Source organism: Carassius carassius, chromosome 18, assembly GCF_963082965.1.
Source record: "Carassius carassius chromosome 18, fCarCar2.1, whole genome shotgun sequence".
Lineage (NCBI taxonomy): Eukaryota > Metazoa > Chordata > Actinopteri > Cypriniformes > Cyprinidae > Carassius > Carassius carassius.
Window position 1 is genome coordinate 31,333,765 of NC_081772.1, and position 6,000 is coordinate 31,339,764.

The 6,000-nt window shown below is 51.0% G+C and overlaps 8 non-coding genes across 8 annotated transcripts in view; all 8 read right to left on the bottom strand.

Annotated features, from left to right (window-relative positions):
• Nucleotides 1–402: 402 nt before the first annotated feature.
• On the bottom strand, nucleotides 403–475 carry trnak-uuu (transfer RNA lysine (anticodon UUU)). Its single transcript has one exon. It is a non-coding gene; the product is annotated as a tRNA-Lys (tRNA).
• A 618-nt stretch (nucleotides 476–1,093) lies between these two features.
• trnas-uga (transfer RNA serine (anticodon UGA)) lies at nucleotides 1,094–1,175 on the bottom strand. Its single transcript has one exon. It is a non-coding gene; the product is annotated as a tRNA-Ser (tRNA).
• Nucleotides 1,176–2,953: 1,778 nt separating this feature from the next.
• trnak-uuu (transfer RNA lysine (anticodon UUU)) lies at nucleotides 2,954–3,026 on the bottom strand. The gene has a single exon. It is a non-coding gene; the product is annotated as a tRNA-Lys (tRNA).
• A 391-nt stretch (nucleotides 3,027–3,417) lies between these two features.
• trnah-gug (transfer RNA histidin (anticodon GUG)) lies at nucleotides 3,418–3,489 on the bottom strand. The gene has a single exon. It is a non-coding gene; the product is annotated as a tRNA-His (tRNA).
• A 155-nt stretch (nucleotides 3,490–3,644) lies between these two features.
• trnas-uga (transfer RNA serine (anticodon UGA)) lies at nucleotides 3,645–3,726 on the bottom strand. The gene has a single exon. It is a non-coding gene; the product is annotated as a tRNA-Ser (tRNA).
• Nucleotides 3,727–4,186: 460 nt separating this feature from the next.
• trnas-uga (transfer RNA serine (anticodon UGA)) lies at nucleotides 4,187–4,268 on the bottom strand. The gene has a single exon. It is a non-coding gene; the product is annotated as a tRNA-Ser (tRNA).
• Nucleotides 4,269–5,502: 1,234 nt separating this feature from the next.
• trnak-uuu (transfer RNA lysine (anticodon UUU)) lies at nucleotides 5,503–5,575 on the bottom strand. The gene has a single exon. It is a non-coding gene; the product is annotated as a tRNA-Lys (tRNA).
• Nucleotides 5,576–5,966: 391 nt separating this feature from the next.
• The window catches only part of trnah-gug (transfer RNA histidin (anticodon GUG)), a 72-nt gene continuing 38 nt past the window's right edge, over nucleotides 5,967–6,000 (bottom strand). Inside the window, exon 1 of the tRNA in view lies at nucleotides 5,967–6,000. This exon is cut by the window's right edge and continues 38 nt beyond it. This is a non-coding gene — a tRNA (tRNA-His).

The window sequence follows — 6,000 nt, forward strand, 5'->3', positions numbered from 1 at the left end:
GGGACTTGAATTAAGCAGACCACCTTCTGCCCTGTTGTGTGTCACATTGCTGCCTGACCTACTTGCAACCTAGCAAGCCGAGATTGTAAGCTAGCCCTGGAAGCGGGAAAATTAGCAGTCCCACTGAGGAGAAATCAGGCTGCCATGTCTCATCCTATGTAATGGGGTTTTTCAGTGCTGGGCCTGGGGACCGACAGCACTGCACAATTCGGAGGTCTGTCTTATTCTACTCACTCTGTGAGCGCGCTTTCCTAACGAGCTGACCATCAGAATCAGGTGTGCCAAACAAGGGAGGTGCACTGATACCCTGGAGCAGGAAGGAACACCGCTCCAGTACAGATTCAGAAGAAGAGATGGACCATAGTGATAGCAAGGTGACTCCGCCAAAAGTAGACAGACCTTCACCCGAACAGGGACTTGAACCCTGGACCCTCAGATTAAAAGTCTGATGCTCTACCGACTGAGCTATCCGGGCTCTTTTGGGGCACTGGCTTCTCACCTTTTATAAATCAGCAATTTTACAACAAGCTGCCCAGAAGAGACGCAGGTGTAACGAGGATGAAAGCTAGAAGCAGTTATGGCACAGAGAGCGAAGGACCATAGATGGCACAATTACCGTCACAGAAAGCTAAATCAATACTGCAAATCCCTCCCGTAGTTGGCAGAGCTCAAACCTGCGCAGGGAGATCCCAATGGATTTCAAGTCCATTGCCTTAACCTCTCGGCCATGACTACGCATAATGTTAGAAAGCAAGCCCCCTTGTCTGATGGCGCCCTGCACAGGCCAAGCTTCAGAAACAAAATCAAGCAGAAAGATGAGGTGGTAAAATATTTTCAACCTTCCCGTATACTCAACGGCAAAGGGTTGCCGTGACCCGGATTCGAACCGGGGTTGCTGCGGCCACAACGCAGATTACTAACCACTATACGATCACGGCGTGCCACTGGCTCTCCCAAGACAACCCCTGGAGCCCGGATACAAGAAGCAGCAGCGGCGTGTTTGTCCATCGAAGAGGGTCTGGACATTTCGCAAATAAGTGCGAGGACCGTGAAAAATGCATGGATGCTTTGCCTCATGGCATTCAGCAAAAAGCGCAGTCGGCAGGATTCGAACCTGCGCGGGGAGACCCCAATGGATTTCAAGTCCATCGCCTTAACCACTCGGCCACGACTACGGGAGTAGACCAATTACTGCTCAGTTTGTGTCCAACACTGCTGCCTGACCTACTTGCAACCAACCCAGCTCAGTCAGCAAGCAGAGATTGCAAGCTAGCCCTGCAAGCGGGTAAAACATCGGTCCCTCTGAGGAGAAATCAGGCTGCCATGTCTCATCCTATGTAATGGGGTTTTTCAGTACTGGCCCTGGGGACCGACAGCACTGCACAATTGGGAAGTCTGTCTTATTCTACTCACTCTGTGAGCACTTTTTCCTAAAGGGCTGACCATCAGAATCAGGTTTGCCGAACAAGGGAGATGCACTGATCCCCGGGAGCAGAAAGGAACATCGCTCTAGTACAGAGTCAGCAGAAGAGATGGACCGTAGTTATAGCAAGCTGAGGCCTACAAAAAGAAGACTGACCTACGCCCAAACAGGGACTTGAATTAAGGCTTTGCCTCATGGCCTTCAGCAAACAGCGTAGTGGGCAGGATTCGAACCTGCGCGGGGAGACCCCAATGGATTTCAAGTGCATCGCCTTAACCACTCGGCCACGAGTACGGGGGAGTAGACCAATTACTGCTCAGTTTGTGTCCAACACTGTTGCCTGTCCTACTTGCAACCAACCCAGCTCAGTCAGCAAGCGGAGATTGCAAGCTAGCCCTGCAAGCGGGTAAAACAGCGCTCCCACTGAGGAGAAATCAGGCTGCCATGTCTCATCCTATGTAATGGGGTTTTTCAGTACTGGCCCTGGGGACCGACAGCACTGCACAATTGGGAAGTCTGTCTTATTCTACTCACTCTGTGAGCACTCTTTCCTAAAGGGCTGACCATCAGAATCATGTGTGCCGAACAAAGGAGATGCACTGATCCCCGGGAGAAGGAAGGAACATCGCTCTAATACAGAGTCAGCAGAAGAGATGGACCCGTAGTGATAGCAAGCTGAGGCCTCCAAAAAGTAGACTGACCTTCGCCCAAACAGGGACTTGAATTAAGCAGACCACCTTCTGCCCTGTTGTATGTCACATTGCTGCCTGACCTACTTGCAACCTAGCAAGCCGAGATTGTAAGCTAGCCCTGGAAGCGGGAAAAACAGCAGTCCCACTGAGGAGAAATCAGGCTGCCATGTCTCATCCTATGTAATGGGGTTTTTCAGTACTGGCCCTCGGGACCGACACAACTGCACAAATGGGAGGTCTGTCTTATTCTACTCACTCTGTGAGCACTCTTTCCTAAAGGGCTGACCATCAGAATCATGTGTGCCGAACAAGGGAGATGCACTGATCCCCGGGAGAAGGAAGGAACATCGCTCTAATACAGAGTCAGCAGAAGAGATGGTCCCGTAGTGATAGCTAGCTGAGGCCTCCAAAAAGTAGACTGACCTTCGCCCAAACAGGGACTTGAATTAAGCAGACCACCTTCTGCCCTGTTGTGTGTCACATTGCTGCCTGACCTACTTGCAACCTAGCAAGCCGAGATTGTAAGCTAGCCCTGGAAGCGGGAAAATTAGCAGTCCCACTGAGGAGAAATCAGGCTGCCATGTCTCATCCTATGTAATGGGGTTTTTCAGTGCTGGGCCTGGGGACCGACAGCACTGCACAATTCGGAGGTCTGTCTTATTCTACTCACTCTGTGAGCGCGCTTTCCTAACGAGCTGACCATCAGAATCAGGTGTGCCAAACAAGGGAGGTGCACTGATACCCTGGAGCAGGAAGGAACACCGCTCCAGTACAGATTCAGAAGAAGAGATGGACCATAGTGATAGCAAGGTGACTCCGCCAAAAGTAGACAGACCTTCACCCGAACAGGGACTTGAACCCTGGACCCTCAGATTAAAAGTCTGATGCTCTACCGACTGAGCTATCCGGGCTCTTTTGGGGCACTGGCTTCTCACCTTTTATAAATCAGCAATTTTACAACAAGCTGTCCAGAAGAGACGCAGGTTTAACGAGGATGAAAGCTAGAAGCAGTTATGGCACAGAGAGCGAAGGACCATAGATGGCACAATTACCGTCACAGAAAGCTAAAGCAATACTGCAAATCCCTACCGTAGTTGGCAGAGCTCGAACCTGCGCAGGGAGACCACAATGGTTTTCAAGGCCATCGCCTTAACCTCTCGGCCATGACTACGCATAATGTTAGAAAGCAAGCCCCCTTGTCTGATGGCGCCCTGCACAGGCCAAGCTTCAGAAACAAAATCAAGCAGAAAGATGAGGTGGTAAAATATTTTCAACCTTCCCGTATACTCAACGGCAAAGGGTTGCCGTGACCCGGACTCGAACCGGGGTTGCTGCGGCCACAACGCAGAGTACTAACCACTATACGATCACGGCGTGCCACTGGCTCTCCCAAGACAACCCCTGGAGCCCAGATACAAGAAGCAGCAGCGGTGTGTTTGTCCATCGAAGAGGGTCTGGACATTTCGCAAATAAGTGCGAGGACCGTGAAAAATGCATGGATGCTTTGCCTCATGGCATTCAGCAAAAAGCGTAGTCGGCAGGATTCGAACCTGCGCGGGGAGACCCCAATGGATTTCAAGTCCATCGCCTTAACCACTCGGCCACGACTACGGGAGTAGACCAATTACTGCTCAGTTTGTGTCCAACACTGCTGCCTGACCTACTTGCAACCAACCCAGCTCAGTCAGCAAGCAGAGATTGCAAGCTAGCCCTGCAAGCGGGTAAAACATCGGTCCCTCTGAGGAGAAATCAGGCTGCCATGTCTCATCCTATGTAATGGGGTTTTTCAGTACTGGCCCTGGGGACCGACAGCACTGCACAATTGGGAAGTCTGTCTTATTCTACTCACTCTGTGAGCACTTTTTCCTAAAGGGCTGACCATCAGAATCAGGTTTGCCGAACAAGGGAGATGCACTGATCCCCGGGAGCAGAAAGGAACATCGCTCTAGTACAGAGTCAGCAGAAGAGATGGACCGTAGTTATAGCAAGCTGAGGCCTACAAAAAGAAGACTGACCTACGCCCAAACAGGGACTTGAATTAAGGCTTTGCCTCATGGCCTTCAGCAAACAGCGTAGTGGGCAGGATTCGAACCTGCGCGGGGAGACCCCAATGGATTTCAAGTGCATCGCCTTAACCACTCGGCCACGACTACGGGAGTAGACCAATTACTGCTCAGTTTGTGTCCAACACTGTTGCCTGTCCTACTTGCAACCAACCCAGCTCAGTCAGCAAGCGGAGATTGCAAGCTAGCCCTGCAAGCGGGTAAAACAGCGCTCCCACTGAGGAGAAATCAGGCTGCCATGTCTCATCCTATGTAATGGGGTTTTTCAGTACTGGCCCTGGGGACCGACAGCACTGCACAATTGGGAAGTCTGTCTTATTCTACTCACTCTGTGAGCACTCTTTCCTAAAGGGCTGACCATCAGAATCATGTGTGCCGAACAAAGGAGATGCACTGATCCCCGGGAGAAGGAAGGAACATCGCTCTAATACAGAGTCAGCAGAAGAGATGGACCCGTAGTGATAGCAAGCTGAGGCCTCCAAAAAGTAGACTGACCTTCGCCCAAACAGGGACTTGAATTAAGCAGACCACCTTCTGCCCTGTTGTATGTCACATTGCTGCCTGACCTACTTGCAACCTAGCAAGCCGAGATTGTAAGCTAGCCCTGGAAGCGGGAAAAACAGCAGTCCCACTGAGGAGAAATCAGGCTGCCATGTCTCATCCTATGTAATGGGGTTTTTCAGTACTGGCCCTCGGGACCGACACAACTGCACAAATGGGAGGTCTGTCTTATTCTACTCACTCTGTGAGCACTCTTTCCTAAAGGGCTGACCATCAGAATCATGTGTGCCGAACAAGGGAGATGCACTGATCCCCGGGAGAAGGAAGGAACATCGCTCTAATACAGAGTCAGCAGAAGAGATGGTCCCGTAGTGATAGCTAGCTGAGGCCTCCAAAAAGTAGACTGACCTTCGCCCAAACAGGGACTTGAATTAAGCAGACCACCTTCTGCCCTGTTGTGTGTCACATTGCTGCCTGACCTACTTGCAACCTAGCAAGCCGAGATTGTAAGCTAGCCCTGGAAGCGGGAAAATTAGCAGTCCCACTGAGGAGAAATCAGGCTGCCATGTCTCATCCTATGTAATGGGGTTTTTCAGTGCTGGGCCTGGGGACCGACAGCACTGCACAATTCGGAGGTCTGTCTTATTCTACTCACTCTGTGAGCGCGCTTTCCTAACGAGCTGACCATCAGAATCAGGTGTGCCAAACAAGGGAGGTGCACTGATACCCTGGAGCAGGAAGGAACACCGCTCCAGTACAGATTCAGAAGAAGAGATGGACCATAGTGATAGCAAGGTGACTCCGCCAAAAGTAGACAGACCTTCACCCGAACAGGGACTTGAACCCTGGACCCTCAGATTAAAAGTCTGATGCTCTACCGACTGAGCTATCCGGGCTCTTTTGGGGCACTGGCTTCTCACCTTTTATAAATCAGCAATTTTACAACAAGCTGCCCAGAAGAGACGCAGGTTTAACGAGGATGAAAGCTAGAAGCAGTTATGGCACAGAGAGCGAAGGACCATAGATGGCACAATTACCGTCACAGAAAGCTAAAGCAATACTGCAAATCCCTACCGTAGTTGGCAGAGCTCGAACCTGCGCAGGGAGACCACAATGGTTTTCAAGTCCATCGCCTTAACCTCTCGGCCATGACTACGCATAATGTTAGAAAGCAAGCCCCCTTGTCTGATGGCGCCCTGCACAGGCCAAGCTTCAGAAACAAAATCAAGCAGAAAGATGAGGTGGTAAAATATTTTCAACCTTCCCGTATACTCAACGGCAAAGGGTTGCCGTGACCCGGACTCGAACCGGGGTTGCTGCG